The following is a 17,432-nucleotide window of genomic DNA, read 5'->3' as shown; positions in this document are numbered from 1 at the left end:
AACCCTGAGTTTTTCTCTCTCCATCTGTGTTCCTTTGGCAGAAACTTGCACCAAAAGAATGAGGGAGCAAAGGGTCATTCTGGGAAGGACAGGATGCAGGCCAAGCTGCGAATACTCGGCCACCCGGCTCATCCCTGTCTCAGGCGCCCAGCCACTCGCCACCCTGTGAAACATTAATGATGAACTGAGCCCAGCATGGGGACTGAGCTGAGAGGCCCATGTTCTCTTTGCCTACTTTCCCCCCACATTCACAACAGCTTTGTAGCAGGATTTCTGTGTGGTTTTGTCCCAGTCTTTCATGCTGCCTGAACCTGGGGCAACTCACCTCACTCCCCTGCATTCAGTTCTTGCTGAGGCCAGAGCTGTGAACTGCTGCACGTTTTTGCCTATTGGTCTGGAGACAAGGAGAGGTAGACAATGGCAGCCTTGTGGGTCACTAAGGATTCAGCTATTTTGAAAATCCTCTGTGCACTCAGGAATGGGGAGGCAGGAGAGGGTGTTTGTAGGGACGAGAAGACTCTCCTCTGGTTCAGCCCTCACAGTGTACAGGCCAGGGGAATCACTGAGCTGCCTGGACACTTCTGCTTTGGGGTGGACCAAATGAAGCCCTGTGTTCTGCCTGTCTTCAATCTGTGGTAATTTGATGCCTGGACAAATGACAAGTTCTGCAGCCTCATCAACGGTGCCAGCCTCATATGTACCAATTGTCATCAAGTCACTCCCATCTCATGGTGACCCCAGGTGCGTCAGAGTAGAAGTGTGTTCCAGAGAGTTTTCAGTGGCAGATTGTTTCCAAAGTAGATTACCAGCTTTATTCCAAGATGCCTTGGGCTAGATTAGAGCCTCCAACTTTTCAGTTAGCAGCCCATCATGTTAACTGCTTACACCACCCAATGACTCCACCTGGTGTATAGTACTGAGGTGATTTCCACTCAGGATATCCTATGTTGTTGTTGTTAAGCACAGTTGAGTTGATTCTGACTCATAGCAATCCTGTATAGGGTTTCTAAAGATGTGGGGTTTGAATTGCTGACCTAAGCAATTCAATGCTTATCCTACAGTGCATTACCAGAACTCCTGTAAGACATGGTAACACTGCTTCATAGGGTTTCCTAGGCTGTAAATCTTTACATGAGTAGATTGCTAGGTCTTTTCTCCCTCAGAGCTATTGAGTGGGTTTGAACTGCTGAGTTTTTGGTTAGAACCTGAACACTTAATTATTAAGTCATCAGAGTTCTGTGGAGGTAGACTCCAAGGTCTACTTGAACAGCAAGGTCGGCAGTTCAAACTCACTGGCCGTTCCTCGTAAACCTTATAAAGGGTCGCTATGAGTCAGAACTAGAATCCTGTTGAGGCACTGTGGGCTAATACACCAGACTGCAAAGTCACTTTGAACCATAACATCAGTGGTTCAAGCTCACCAATCGCTCCTCAGAAACCCTATCTATACAAGGTTGCTATGGGTTGGAACTGACTCGACGGCACTTCACAAAAACAATGTTGTTTTCTTGGTGGTTAGGTGCTGTTAAGTCAGTTTCCATGCTTAGATACCCCATGTACAACAGAAACACTGCCAAGTTCTGCATCGGCCTCACAACCCAATATGCCCTGTGTTTGAACACATTCCAGCATGTTACTGCATCTCATTGAGGATCTTCTTTAGCTGATCCTCTATTTTACCACGCATCATGTCCTTCAGGGATCGAGCTCGCCTGATAATTTGTCCACGGTCCATGAGATGAAGTTTCACCATCCTCACTTCTAAGGAGCATTCTGGCTTTACTTCTTCCAAAACAGATTTGTGTATTCTTCTGGCCATCCATTGGTATTATTCAATATTCTTTACCAACACCATAATTCAAAGGCATCAATTCTTCTTCAGACTTCCTTATTCATTGTCTAGTTTTCACATGTATATGAGGCAATCGACTCATAAATCTCATCATTTTTGGCATAACCTATAGGATTAGAATTGAACGACTAACCACAAGATTGGCAATTCAAATCCACCAACCATGCCTGGGAAACTCCGTGTATGGTTGCTATGCGTGGAAACACTCAACAGCACTTAACAGCAGCAGCCATCCCGTGGCTGATGGTGCAGCGCCCCTCAGGAGCAGCTGGGAGATTTGGTGCTGATGTTCAGCTCCCTCAAAGGAGGTCTGGTGGTGCAGTGTGGTTAAGCACTATCAGCTGCTAATAAAAAGGTTAGTGGTTCAAACCCACCAGTCTCTCCACAGGAGAACTATATGGCAGTGTGCTTCCATAAAGACTTATAACCTTGGAAAACCTATTATTGTTAAGTGCTGTCTAGTCAATTCTGACCCATAGCGACCCTGTATAGGGTTTCCATGGAGTGACTGGTGAGCTTGAACCGCCGACCTTGTGAGTTAAACGACTTTGCAGTCCAGCGCATTAACCCACAGTGCCACACCAGGACTCCTTATAGATCAGTGATATTTTGGCAATGAGTTGGGTTTGGTTGTTTAGTTCCATTCCACTGGGGAGAGCTCTGGCTTGCTCCAGGTTCCCAGTGCCTCCGGCTGGAGAAGGTCCCTGCTGATGCAGTCTCCAGACCAAAGCTCCCCTACAAGATCGGCATCAGAGGTGATTCAGGTCACAGTCCACGTTCTCCACTCCTCAGGCTCCGCTCAGGAGAGCTGAGGGCAAGCGCTTTGTTTCCCAAGGACCACTACCCCCTTCGGGAATACACTTCAGCAACCCCTGCCCACTGACCAGCTGAAGCAGGTGGACGTAAGAAAGAAGGAATGCCAACTCTGGACAACAGATTCTTTTGGAACCTGCTGCTCATGCATCTGTCTCGCCCACTGGACTCTGGTCCCGAGCTGGACACAGGGCAGAACATAGTCTGCATGTGCAATTTGTTACAGGGAATTTGATGTAAGGCACAATGCCTGACCACACAGCTCATTTAGCCCAGCTGCAAATAACAGAGACTCAAATAAACTAAAACCGGTGGCTGTTGAGTTTATTTCAAACTCATGGCCACCCCATGTGTGCAGAATCAAAATGCTCAGTAGGGTTTTTGAGACTGTGACTTCTTGGAAGCAAGCTGCCAGGTCTTTCTTTTGAGGCACTTTTGAGTACATTCAAACTGCCAAGCTTGCAGTTAGTAGCTGAGTACTTAACCATTTGCACCAACCAAGGACTCATGACATATTAATAACAAAAAAACAAACCCATTGTCTCCAAGTCAATTCCAACTCATCGTAACTCCATAGGACAGTGTAGAACCACCCCACAAGATTTCTGAGACTGTAAATCTATATGGAAGCAGACTGCCACAATCTTCTCCCAAGGAACAACTGGTGAGTTTGAAACACCAACCTTCTTGTTAGCAGGTAAACACTTACCCAGAGCTCCTATTAATATACTAAAAACTGTATTACAATGACACACATTTATGAATGAGATCTGCAGCTGTGGTGTACATCAGTGAGAAAAGGTGGGTTCAGAAAGATCAAGCAATTTGTCCCGAGCCTCACAGCAGCTTACAGTAAAGATGGGAATAATTGTCCAGGTTCTAGTGACGTTCCTACCTTGCTCCCTGCCCATGCCACGTCATCAATGCAATGAAAAGTCAGAGAACTCTGGGTTCAAATCCCTTTCCTGCCTTTTCAGGACTGGCCAGGCTTATTCCTTAAATGGGGGCAGTGAGGGAGAGGTTTGTATGAGAGGATACACAGAGCAAGCTTATATTCTATTAGCCTCAGTTTCAACATCTGTCAAGTGGGAACAATAGAATCCCGCTCCATTGACCCTGGCAGGAGGTTTCCATGAGAGAACACACAGCACAGTGTCCAGCCTATACTGGCCGCTCAACAAATGTCATTGTTCACAGGGCTGTCAATTAACAAAAGAGCTGCATCTTGCAGAAAATAAGGTTAAAAGCCGGTCTGAGAAAGCAGTGATATGGAAGCTCAGCGGAGAAAGGGTTCCGGGAGATGAGAAATGACCTTGTCAAGGGGTTCTCCCGGGAGGGACTCAGCGAGGTGAGTGGCTGGCGTTTAGCTGAGCCAGGTCTTCTCGGGCCCCTCGGCCTGGGAAGCATGCCCTGCATGTTGTCTGCCAGCGCTCCGAGGCGCTGCGTAATTACTTAGTAGTTTACTCGAGCTGGAGACATCCAGGGTACACTTCAGCCATCAATTAGCTCCTGCTCACAGCCCCCCTGTGAGGCTCACTGGTACCAGGACTCCCATTTTTCAGCCAAGGAAACTAAGGTGTAAACAGGTTAAGCAACTGGCCCAAGGTCACACCTCGAGTCAAGCGGTCACCAGGCGCCCAGGTCGCGTCCTTGCTGGCTCCCCGGCCTGTCCTTAGCCCACTGGCCCATGCCGCTGCCCATAAAACCCACCATTTATATCTCTTCAGAAGCCAGGTAACACATTCAGGAAATTAGGAGCTGTTCATTCAGCTGATCTCCAAGGCACTGTAGGGTTTTTAAAGAAACGTTTAACCCCTTGCTCTGAGAGGTCAATCGGAGGCAAAATGACACAAGTTGGTGGTTTCCGTCCAGTGCTGCGTCCCCCATCACAGTTGCTTTAGGATCTGGGCCCGTGTTTGCTTTTTCTCTGCTTGCTGCCACAGACTCACCTCCTAGCACTGTCCGGGGACCCCAAAGAGCACCTTATAGGGGACAAAGACAGTGAGCATGCTCCACACCCAAAGTACAGGCCTCCACTCTGGCTCCTCCGGCTCCTCTGGCTCCAGATATTCCTGTTGGATGGAAAGAAAGATGCACCAGTCAGCTGGCATGGGGTCGAGAGAGGGAGGAAAGCAGGGAGGCTCCTGCTGCCAGACGTTCCCACTGGCTACACACAACCTCTCTTGGTGGCACCTGGTCCCAACCTTTGCCGCCCAAGTTGTGTTCCAGACCTCTCTTCCTCTCTCTCAAACTCATGTCCTGTTCTATGTCACCTGCCAAATATACCCAGAGCCTCCCAATCCAATCACTCACCTCCTAAATATTTTCAGAAATTTCTACCTCCACTGCCTACCCTAGGCCTCGCATCACCCCGTTACTATGTGGATCGTTGTCATAAAGTCCTAATTATTTCAGTTTCACCCCCTCCCCTCAGCTCTGTCATCCACAGTGACTAGAAGATTCCATCCTACAACTGCTACTTCCCTGCTTCAAACCCTTCACCGTATCACCTGTGGAATGATGTCCAAGACCCTTAATATGGTACTCAAGACCCCGGCATTCTTTCCTGACTCTTCCCATGTCACACCCCTCACTCCACCCACATGTTCACCCAATCAGCTCCTGCTTAAGGGAACACTTGAACACACGATCCTGTAGCCAAAGAAAGTAAAGATACCTACTTAACCTATGACAGTGCCAAATTGGGGGGACTCCAGTCTTTTCATGTCCCTTCAGTCCACACCTGTGGCTTCAACCATTGAGCTCCTTGAATACAAACAGTGTTAAGCCAGGAAACCTCGCTCCAGTCAGAAGGAGCCCTCAGAAGCAGCTCTTTTCTTGTGACCTTTGAGACTCTCCAGGGACCTCAGACATGGACGGCTACTTTGGGTAGAAAAGTTCAGGCTGTCAGCTGAGTGTCTCCTTTGGCAAGGCTGCTAATTACAGCACACAGACAGCAGAACAAGGAGGGAGGGCCGGGATCACAGGCACAAAGAGGGCTGTATCTGGACGGACTGTCTCTTCCAAAACATGTGCTGAAATCCTAACCCTTGTACCTGAAAATGTGACCCTGTCTAGAAACAGGGGTTTTCTTTTGGTCTATTATTGAGCTATAAGAAGAGCAGAAAAGATGCAGACAGACTCATACATATGGGGCGACAAACATCAAGGAATTCATGGCGCTAATGATAAGAAGGACTTCCTGGTGTGGTGCTGTGGGTTAATGCACCAGACTACAAAGCCATTTGAACTGCAAGGTCGGTGGTCCAAGCTCACCAGCTGCTCTTTGGAAACCCTATACAGGATCGCTATGGGTTGGAATCGACTCGATGGTACTTAACAACAACAACAATGAGGAGACCTGGTATAGTGGTGTAGGATAAAGCACTGGACCACAAGGTCAGCTTGAACTACAAGGTCAGAGGTTCAAACCCACCACCCACTCTTTGGAAACACTATACAGGGTCACTATGAATTGGAACCAACTTGAGGGCACTTAACCAAGTGGCACTTAACCTTGAGGGCACTTAACCAATAAGGAAGAACCTCTCTGCAGAGCCACACCCTGAACTCAGACCTCTGAGAGAAAGTTAATTTCTATTATTTAAGCTACCCGCCTGTGGCATTTCTGTGGTGGCAGCAGAGGAGGCTGGTCAGAATGGGGCTTAGCAATTGCTTTGGCATGGAAGACAACTGTCACCCCATTTGCCCAAGAACCCAAGCAGAGCCTTTCCAGGCACTCACTGGCAGAAATCCCTTTTTCCAGGTAGAAGTTGGGTGTGTTTGGGTGGAGTGAGCCCTCTGGGGAAAGGCTGGCCCCTTACTGGAAGAGGGGCAGGGTGTGCCCCCTCCTGGACATTGTCACTCCTGGGCCTCTTCATTCGCATCATGTCCCTCCATGGGCAGCACACACACACACACAATCTCACACGTAAACACTTCCATAATCTTGAAGGAAACAGTCTGGAGAGTCAGGCATGTTTGCATTTAGATCTCTATTCTGCCAGTCACCTCACAGGGCTTTTTACCCTGTAAAATGAGAACACATTATTTACATCACTTGTACTTTAGTTTTCTCATGCACCAAAGTAGAAGTAAAAATGATGTCACTATTTTGCTTTGTAAGGATTGGATAGTGTCCGGCCTGAGCACCTGCATGGTGCCTGGCTTCAGGAAGTTACACTGGTCACCACAGTGATCTGATGGCTCCCTCAGAGTCTCTCCTCCTCACACGTGCTAGCCAGTGACTTCTTCACCTACTGTCCCTGTCAACACCAGCATCCAGCCTAGTTCCGGCCCTGCAAAGGTGACTGTCTTATCTCTCTGTTCCCCTTTCTCTGCCCTCTCTACTGCTTTCCTGGTCGGTCACCCACCAGTGGACAGATTGGGACATGTCTCCTGCAGGCACTTGCTGGTTTCAAGAACAGGGACCTCACTGAGGACCCTGCGATTGGAGCAGCACCAGGCTGAGGCTCAGACCCCAATCCAAATTGGATGTCAAGATTGAGCCGCCTACCTGTCAAACCTGAGTCACCCTCCCTCAGGACAGCCCATGGGACAGCCAGATATCCTCCCTTCCCCCAGAACAACATGCAGGACAGCGAACTCCCCCTACCCCCAGGTAACCTATAGGAACAGCCAGAGTACCCCCAGGGCAGCCCACAGGGACAGCCAGCCTTCCCCTAGCCACCGGGCAGCCTATAGAACAACCAGGCCCTCCTGAGGTCAGCTCACAGGGACAGTCCAGTGGACAGCTAGGCCCTGTCTCCCCAAGGCAGCCCCCACCCCCACCCCAGCAGTTCAGGGTATAGTACAGGGGACAGCCACTCCTCCTCAGACAGTCCAGGGGAAGTTCAGAGGACAGCCAGAACAACCAGCCCAGAAGGCAAGGAAAGGCCAGGCATGGGAGAGGTCCTGGCCCAGGAAGACTCAATCTCTGCTGATGGCTGCACCGTAAGACAGCCTCCTGCATGTGCTGCCTGCAGACAGTCCTCAGGAGGACCTGCATTCTGAACTCTCAGGAAATACAACAGGAGGACAGTGAGCATTGCAGAATCACCCTGTAGGTGACACCTGCCATTACCAACGACAAACGTATAAAAGGACACAGCAGGCTCAAACTTCACAAGGATTCTGAGGATGGCACAGGGTCAGCCTGTGGTTCATTCTGTTGTACATGGGGTCACCATGAGTCAGAACCAACAGTAACAGGTGAGGGAAGGCAGCCCTAGTGGTGTAGTGGTTAAGCACTCAAATGCTCACTGGAAGGTTGGCAGTTTGAACACACCAGCTGCTCCAGAGCAGTCTACTTCCATAAAGATTACAGCCTTGGAGATCCCATGAGACTACAGGACCCTCTGACCTGCAGAATCACTGTGAGATGGAATCCACTAAGCAACAAGTTTGGGGTTTTTTTGAGGTGGGAGGTGTGATAGTTTAGGTTTTGTCAACTGTGTCAACTTGTTTGGTCCAGGATTCCCAGTGGTGTGGCAGCTGGGATGTGGTTATCCCATGGAGAGACCTAATACAGTGTAGTTAACTCTATGATGATTGGCTATGAGTAACCAATCAACTGAAAGGATGGCTCCTCGGGGGTGTGGCCTGATAAGCTTGCTGGCTTTCTGTTCGGTCTGGATCTTGCATCTGGCTCATCCTCCAACCTCCACTTCTTTGGACTTGAGCCAGTGGCCTGCTTTATTATCTGCCTGTCTGCCTGTTAGACCTGCCTGCCTGTCTGTCTGTCTGTCTGCTTGCTGGTCCTGCTTGCCAATCTTGGTTCATCTGGCCCAGACTTGGGACTCTCCCACCTCTACAATTGAAAGTCATTTCCTTGATATAAACTTCTCTTTATATATATTATATATGTTTTTATACATATATAAGGAACTCTGGTAGCGTAGTGGTTACGAATCGGGCTGTGAACCGCAAGGTCAGCAGTTCGAAACTACCAGCTGCTCCGCGGGAGAAAGATGAGGCTTTCTACTCCCGTAAAGATTTACACCCTCGGAAACCCTGTACAGGGTCGCTATGGGTCAGAACTGACTCGACAGCACTTAACAACAACAAAACAATACATATATAAGTTTCACTGGTTCTGATTCTCTAGACAACCCAGCCTAAGGCAGAAGGATAATACTGTGACTTAGAGCATTTCAACTCGTTTGGGAAGGAGGAATGCCTGATGAAAAAGAAAACAAAAAAACGTCAAAGATCTGCCCGGAAATCCGAAGAAGTTTTAGACTTGGAATATCCAACTGACCACAAAGGGGTTTTCATGGACGGCCCTAATTGAACTGGATAGTGTGTTCCCCCATCTCTCACCCTCCACTATTCCCCCCTCCACCTCATTCCTCCAGCCCCTGTTACTGAGGATGGACACTTTTGTCCTCAGTCACTGTATGAGAAGGACAAACTCATTGTCTCAAAGTACATGGTAGGGAGACAGCAGATGGTTGATGGTCTAATAACATGTTTTGCAGTTGAAAAAGCATCCTCTTAATGACAAATACAGAGTTCTGATGTGGTGCTAGAGTATAAGCACTGGATTACTAACTGCACATTTGATGGTTCAAACCCACCAGCCACTCCTTGGAAACCCTATACAGGGTCGCTATAAGTTGGAACCGACTGGATGGCACTTAACATGAAGAAAATGACAAGTATGGCAGTATCATCCCGGAGGCCCTCCTGGGGAAGGGGTGGGAGGGACCCCCAGCTTTGCAGGAGCCCACCACACAGCACACACCACAAAGAACAGGAAAGGTGTGATGTGCCGATGAGTATGTTTCCTTCTGACTTTCCTTTGAAGATCTCTGGAGAAAAGCTAAGAGGTGAAGGGAACCGCCAGTGTCTCTTACTGGGGCAGAGTGGTGGCCAGGGCCCAGAAGCCAGTCCCCTATTTACAAAGACTTCCTAGCTTTCCTGGCACCCACAGTGGGGCTCCAAGCCTCCTCCAGAACTTCCTGAGCCTTCTTCCTTTTGCTTCCCAGGGGAGGTCTCAGACTGAGCTTCCAGCCAGGTGCTGCACTCGGGCCCCATCCTGTCTTATAGTTAGCTGTTTGGGCAGCAGAAGCCCCCAGTACTTACAAAACACACCTTTACGAAACATGTCCACAAGCCAGAAGAAGAAGAGCGTAAGACACAGAGCTGTGTCCTTCATTTCACTTGCTTGCGTGTGGTCCAAAAGCTGCTGGGGACACTGAAAATTCCTCCCCAAAGGAGCCAATCTGGTGAGGTCTAGAAGGGACACCAGCTCTGTGAACCTGTGGGGGTGGAGCCAAGGCACCCAGTAGCCCCCTTCCCTGAGCTCCTACTATATTAAAAAATTTTACGAAAGCCAAAGCAAGGTTTGAAAACCATGCTATATTGGAGTGCTTACTGTGACCAAACCACCACTTTAGATACTTGCACACAAATATAATGTACTGTCATTGTGGCTGTGCAGCTGGCATGCAATTGTAAGAGCAGAGAATCACGTCACAACTCATAGAGTCCTAAATTCAGACTTCTATAGTAAATGGGCTACAACTTTAAAATAGTAGACTGGTCACTGTTTGCTCGGTTCCACCAGAGCTGCTCTCCGAGTGTGTGTCAACACTTTTGTAGCTAACACCCTGTTCTGAGGGGGGTCTTCTCTAATAGACCCTAACCACGGGGTAAAGATGTTGGCTGCTGGGTAAGTGGTTGGGATCCAATGCCAGGTGGCTATAAAAAGGCATGAAAGACAACGGGCAGGCTCAGTTTTCCTTCCCTGACCCCAGAGAATTTCCCCCAATTCTGGACCTCACCTCTATAATCTCCATATGACTACCCAATGAGTTTTCAAAAACTGTGGACCCAGCAGTCCCCTGTGTGAAACCTCCAACAATTCTCCTCACACAGGAACAGCTAAGTGATGGCTGGAAAATATGTCCTCCAAGTTTTCCATATTGTTTCCTTCAAACACTGGAGCCTGGGTAACGCCCCTGAGTGGTGCCAAGGGTGAACACACATGGCTACTAAGTGAAAGGTTGGAAGTTCAAGTTCACCCAGAGGCACCTCAGTTGAAAGGCTTGGTGATACATTGCTGGAAAAATCCCCCATCACCATCACCACCAGTTGCTATCAAACCTATTCAGAGTAAAACTGTGCTCCATAAGGCTTTCGAGGCCTGATGCTTTGGAAGTAGGTTGCCAGGCCTTTCTTCCAAGGTACCTCTGTTGTTAAGCGCCATCGAGTTGGTTCCGACTCATAGCCACCCTCTATAGGGTTTCCAATGAGCAGCTTGTGAGTTTGAACTGCCGACCTTGTGGTTCAAACAGACCTTGCAATCCAGTGCTTTAACCCACAGCATCACACCAGGACTCCAAGGTATCTCTAGGTAGACTACACATACTCCCGTCAAGTGTGTTAACTTTCTGCACAACCCAGGGACTCCATCAGTAGGCAGACAGTCCTATTAAGTGCCGGTTCTCACGTTGTGTGGGGAAGACAAACCTCCAGGTTTTTCATGTGAATTTTTCTGATTTTGAAATCTTCACTATGTTATGAGAACTGTGCAGATTAAGCAAAATCGGTCTGCAGCCGGATGGGTCTCCATCTGGTCTGCTGTCTTAGATTTCACTTGGGTCTCCCCTGGGCTGTGGTCAGGATCCCCCACCCCCTGCCTCTCCTCAGCATGTGTCTGAAGGAGAAATGACTCTAGTTGTGAAGGCGGGTGGCCTGGGAGGAAGAAAAACGGAAAGACCATGTATCTGGGTGGGATTCCTCCCTCTTGAAACGTTGATCATCCAGCTTGAGCGAAGGATGTATTGAGTTTGTTTCTGTGGGTAATTGTTTAAATGTTATAGCGGCTTTAACATGTCGTCTGTTAAACGTATTGGTGAGGCAGCTATTCCAACTTGTAATGTGGGTAATATTTAGATGATTTACTAGGTGAGGTGCAGTTTCTGATTCAATCAGAGTTGCATTTGATTCAATAGGTGATGCGTCTAATTCGACTGGGAGTCCATCTCATCCAAAGGTGATGTGTTTGATTCACGGGCTGATGTACCTGATTTAGAAGGTGATGGATCTAGCCCATGCTGCAGGATTCCAATTCCCCCATGCTGGGTCTTTGCTTCAGCATGTGATGTATGAGTTTTAATAATAAGACACACTGTTGGGATGGCCAGGGCACTTCCTGGCGTGTCTGAGGTGGCAGCCGCTTATAGGTAGAGCTGGTCTTGGCTGCAGGGTCAGAGGGACAAAGTGGCAGAAAGACCCAATTCCTCTTGGGAAATAGTCACCCAAGTGTGACTCCAGACTTCACTGCCACTTTTCTAAGATCCAAAGATGGTCTTTAGTCTAACTGTGTGGAAGGCCTCAGACAGGCACAGTGTCATGAATGTGTCTTGCTTTCGGGGGATACTTGGGGACCTACTTTGATCAATTGAGAGATATTCATTCTATGCAGACACCATCCATCTGCCCATTTGCTATACTGTGGTGGCTGGCGTGTTGCTGTGATGCTGGAAGATCTGCCAAAAGTCTTTCAAATACCAGTAGGGTTGTCCATTGTGGACAGGTTTTAGTGGAACTTCCAGACCAAGAGAGACTAGGAAGAAATGCCTGGCAAGCCAATGAAACACTATGGGTCACAACAGAAGAGTGTTTGGTATAGTGCTGACCGATGACCCAAGGCTGGAAGGTATTACAGTGACTGCAACAGTAGACTCAAACATGCCAGCACTCATGAAGGTGGGACGGGACCAGACAGCGTTCTTTTTTTGCAGTACATAGGGTCGCCGTGAGTTGCAGCCAGCTCAGCAATAACGAACAACTCCTTGCAGTTGCAGGAGGCTGATACTTCATGGGGACCCTTACAAGCCTTCCGCAGACACAGCACTCAGTGAATCTGTGGAGTTGTATTCTCATGTTTCAACCAAGCAGATAGGAGACTATTCCTTGGAACTAATTTTCCAGTTCTCCTTATCTCCCATTCCCGGTGTGTGACAGAGTCCCTCCAAGCCCTCCCACCTGCCCCTCTCTTATAGCAGCTCAGCCTCTGGACTAACCAATACTGTGGTCCTCTGAGTACGAGAACTAATGGACAAGCCGGGAAGGATGGAGGGTAGGGGGCGTGGAGAACAGCTGAAAGGGTCCAGAGGGGGTAAGCCTGTGCTTTCTCATAAACACTGCCTGGCCCGTTTAGCTCTGCCTCTTATAGCATAATGCAGCACATCTCTAACCCATGTGTCTACTTCAGTTCGGTTCCTCTTAGACGCAGATGCCAAAACAGGTTAGATGTAGAAGAGATTGATTGGGGGAAATGCCTGTGAGGAAAGTTAGGACAAGAGTCAGAGGAGGCTGCCCGACCTGGTGGCACTGGGACACGGAACCACCCACCCCACTGGAGGAGAAAGGGTAGGGATGCGTTAGATGACGGCACAGTTTTAATAAATTTCCGGGAGGCTGAGGGGGAGTACTCGAGCTGAAATTGCTGTCAGACACTGGCCTGTCTTATCCTGCCTTACTCCACCCCAACCCCACGTCAGTGCTGGGACCAGCCTGCGGGATTTGTGGTGTTAGCACTTTGCAGGATTTGGGTTCTTGGTCAAGCCCTCTCCCTGCAGCAGATCTGAGTGTTCATGTTCACAACCACAGCTAATAACTAAATGACTACATGTTGCTAGTTTCTGTCAAGATGGCCCGAGTCATGTGAGTCTGTGAGTAAAGGAACGAAACCCTACTCAGTCCTGCACCGTCCCCATGATCACTGTGACCAGGTGGGTGGGACGTCAGGATCCGTAGGGTTTTCACTGGCTGAATTTGGTAGGTTTTTCTTGCTACATTAATCAGGAATTGACCAGGGTCACCTGCATGAAAGGAGAAGATGCTACCACTGAGTGGCCTTTGCCCCCAGCGCACTGGAGTGACTCAGAATGACGACTTTAGGATAAGCCAGGGCTGACTGAATCCCAGCCCCAACCCTGCAGCTGTGTGGCCTTTCACACATTACTTAACTTCTCTGAGCCTCCCTTTCATTACCTGAAAATAAAGACAAAACCACCTTCCTCACAACAAATTTGTTGTAAGGTTCCAATGAGAAAATGAAGTTGCCATTGAATACCAAAACAAGACCCTCTGCCACTGAGTCAATTCCAACTCAGAGAGACCCCAAAGTAAGTCTTTACCAGAGCAGACAGCCTCATCTTTCTGCATCTTTCTCTGAGCAGCTGGTGGGTTTGAACCACCGACTTTGTTCAACACTTAACTCACTGCGCCATCAGGACTCCTTCATTATTGAATATTGGGATCGATTTTAGTATTATGTTATTGCATAATAATTGTCATTGGTGGTATTGCTTTTATCTCAGAAAAGCAATTGTATTTTGAGAAGACACTCCTTCAGATACAATGTCTTAATACCAAAGATTGGAAAAAATGTAGTGTTTCTTTAAAGCAGATAGATTTGACCAAGAAAGAGGACCCGGAATATTAGGCAAAGTCCCAGGGAGGGGGCACTGAGGACTGGGCCTGACATTAGAGGTCTCAGAGCATCCTTATAGGTCACCCCTATTGCCACATTCAACTCTCCAAACCTTCAGCCTCTACTTCCCTTCAGTTCTTGAGGGGTACAAAGGATTTGTGATCTATAAGTAGCCTAAAGGTTGTTGGTTTGGACCACCCAGTGGTACCAAAAAAGACTTGGTGCCCTAGTTGTGTAACGATGCCAGCCAAGTAAACCCTGGGGAGTGCTTCTACTCTGTATCACATGACTTGGCATGAGTTACAATCTGTTTCTGTTCCCCTTCATTCAAACATCCAAGAAAGCCAGTTGGATTGGCTCAGCTCTGTCTTTAGATCAGCAGGTCTTTGGGGAGAAGGCGCTGCAGACAGAGTCAAACCTGGGCCAGGGAATGAGGGTCCCCTTTGGGGTGAGTGCAGGCCCAATGGTCAGAAAGGCCATAATGGACGTTCCTCTGCTTGGAACACAGACATTATTGGTCATGTTCTGTAAATCAGCTACTGCTTCATCTCATCAAAGCCCCCCGACCTGAAATCCTATTCCCATTTCACAGAAAAAAACAGAGGCCTGAAGAGATGAAGGGACTTACCTTGGGTCATGGAGCAAGTATTGAAAGGATGTAAAAGGGGAGGAATTTCTGTGGACCTCAAAGCCAGGGGGCTGCCTCTCTCTTTAATAGACCATGGGCACCTTGAGAGGCTAGTCAGGGCACCTGGACCAAGTCCATCTTTTATGCTCTGGGCTCCCCAGCCAGGCAGAGGCCAGCTTGAGCCTACAGCTGGGACCGGCCAGCCAGACTGATGCACGGGTGGCTCCATGCAGAACAGCTGCCAGGCCCCACTCCTGTGGCTTCCAGAGGTCGCAGGGGCCCTGACTGCACACATTTTCCCAGGCTGTGGCCGCAAGTGGGGGGTCCTCGGGTGCAGACAAAGGAATAGCTCAGCCTTGCAAATGACTTTGAAAATGAGGCCATGGGGACTCCACTTGGCTGACACACTCTGCCCTGGCCCAGGCTTCGTCCCCAAGAGGCGTCCCCAACCCCGACCGGCCAGCTGTGCCTCCCACTGCCGCCCACACCAAAGCCTGACCTCATGGAAGCGGCTGCTCAGCCCAAAATCCCCCTTCGGATCCCTTCCCACGGCGGGAGGGGCAGAGGGCTGAGACTGTGTGGCAGCAGGGACTGTTGGGGGGTGTTGGCTCCCCACTGAGGTCACCCCATCAGCCCATAGACCCTTTCTGGACACCCGCTGTAGGCCACACCCCCCCACATAAGCTGAAGCAGGGTGTCAAAATGGGACTTGCCTGTCATTCATGTTTTAGATGAGACCTCACGTCAGAAGAAAAAAAAAAAGAAACCAAGCACATTGCCATCAAGGTTTAAGTCATGGGACTCCATGTGCTATAGATGAGAACTGAGATCCACAGAGTTCTCTTGACTGTCATCTTTAGGATAGCAGATTGCCAGCCCTTTCTTACGTAACATCAAAGATGGCTTTCAACCAGCAACCTTTCAATTCATTGCTTTCAGTTTTCTTTGATCAAAATCCATTCAGGAAGAGGATTTGGATTCAAGAGATTATGATTATGCCTCACCACCAGTCCAGTCTGACTTCTCTAATTTAACTGATAGTGGCTACAAAGAAAAGCCCTAAGTTCATAGGAAAATTATATAACCTTTTTGTCCTTTTGTCCATGAACTTTTTGAAACCCACTCATATATATATTTTTTTTTTCCATGACACAGTTCAATCCAAAACTGTGACCAAGTAAGCTGAGCCATGGCCCAGGGATGCGGAAGGAACAGCAGTGGTATATAGGAATAAAGTCATTTTTTCCTTTTTTTTCTTTCACAGCTTGCTTCCCAAGGACTCCCAGTATGGAGTCAGAGGTGTCAAAGTCTGGCAGTCCAGAGAAAGCACCAATGTCAACAACTCCCTTGGGTGATGGAAGCCAAAGACACAGTGGCCGGCACAGGCGAAGAAGATGGTGCACCGAGGGAGAGAGACTATCAGCCGAACAGCCGACATTTACTGAATTCCTCATGTGACCAGAACCCTGAGCAGGGAGAAGCCTTCTTTAAGAAGACTCAGTTTATGGCTAGTTTATTTTTCATTCTCTCACTTAGCCACTCACCCACACCTGCAATAGGCCTGGGAGGGTGCTAGGCACTCACTGGGGGTGCAGGATCCAAAAAAAAAGCCTTCTTCCTCCTTCAAGAGGTCACAGTTCTCCGAGGAAAAGACATGGACTTTGGGTTCAGAACCACCCCAGTTCAAAGCATCTTCTGCCACCTATTAGCTCTGTAGCTTGTTGAGTTACTTAACCTTTCTAAATCTTAGGGTAAGGTTTGGGCATTTCTTCTAAGAGAGGCTCTCCAGCCTTGCAGTGATGATAAGAATTTGAACAAATCTGCTAATAAACAATTTTTCTATTAAAACCTGCATTCTATTATTTGCAACTAGGAACGCCCCATTACTTGGAGTCCTGGTGAGGCGCCAGATGGGACTGTTGATCAAGGACAAGAACTGATAATTACTGAATACCTCCTAAGGACATCCCAAAGCTATATTTAATGAGGATGACAACTTTTGGATGTATCCAGTTAGGAACCTAGGATTCAGAGACGTTAAGTAACTTACCCAAGGACACAGAGATAGATTTGAACTCTTGTCTGGTTGCCTCCCTAGTTTATGTTCTAGTACTGGCCCAATCTCCTCCTTGGTCCTGACCTTTAGGCTTCTAGAGAGTTTTGAGGTTCCTTCCTATCTTAGGAAAATGGTAGGTTCATTTGACCACATACCCCATATTTGCTCTCATCTTGGGGTGTGAGTTCAATTTCTATTCGTAAAACAAGGAACCAAATAGATTTGAATACTTGTCTCTGTCTTTGTCGCTGACCCCTTCAGCACCCTTTCAAGTGTACAGAGAAGGGAAGCAGGTGTGCTGAACATGGATCAAGGGCTCCACAGCCCTGCAGCCCCAGTGGTCTCACCAAGAGCTGGGCTTGGTACCAGAAAGGCAGCATCTGGTGTGAGCCGTCCCCGCAGCCAGCCTGGGCTCTGCTGCAACATGGCCCCTGATCTGGGGCCGCAGGTGGAGATTGTGGATATACCTGGCAAGCTGCCCCACCAGATCCATTCTATCTCTTCTTCTTGGCTTCAAAGCCAATATATGTACAGACACAGACACGTATATATATACACAGACACACACAGACAATCATGTGTGCACATGCATACCCCCAGTGGAACTCATTCCAGCTCCACGGCCTTTGGGAAG

General features: G+C 48.5%; 1 pseudogene; it reads right to left on the bottom strand.

The window, feature by feature from the left end:
- LOC102824736 overlaps nucleotides 1–17,224 on the bottom strand; it is a 57,854-nt pseudogene extending 40,630 nt beyond the window's left edge.
- Nucleotides 17,225–17,432: the final 208 nt, after the last annotated feature.

This window comes from Chrysochloris asiatica, unplaced genomic scaffold, assembly GCF_000296735.1.
Source record: "Chrysochloris asiatica unplaced genomic scaffold, ChrAsi1.0 scaffold00065, whole genome shotgun sequence".
Lineage (NCBI taxonomy): Eukaryota > Metazoa > Chordata > Mammalia > Afrosoricida > Chrysochloridae > Chrysochloris > Chrysochloris asiatica.
This window is presented reverse-complemented; position numbering and strand designations above follow the sequence as displayed.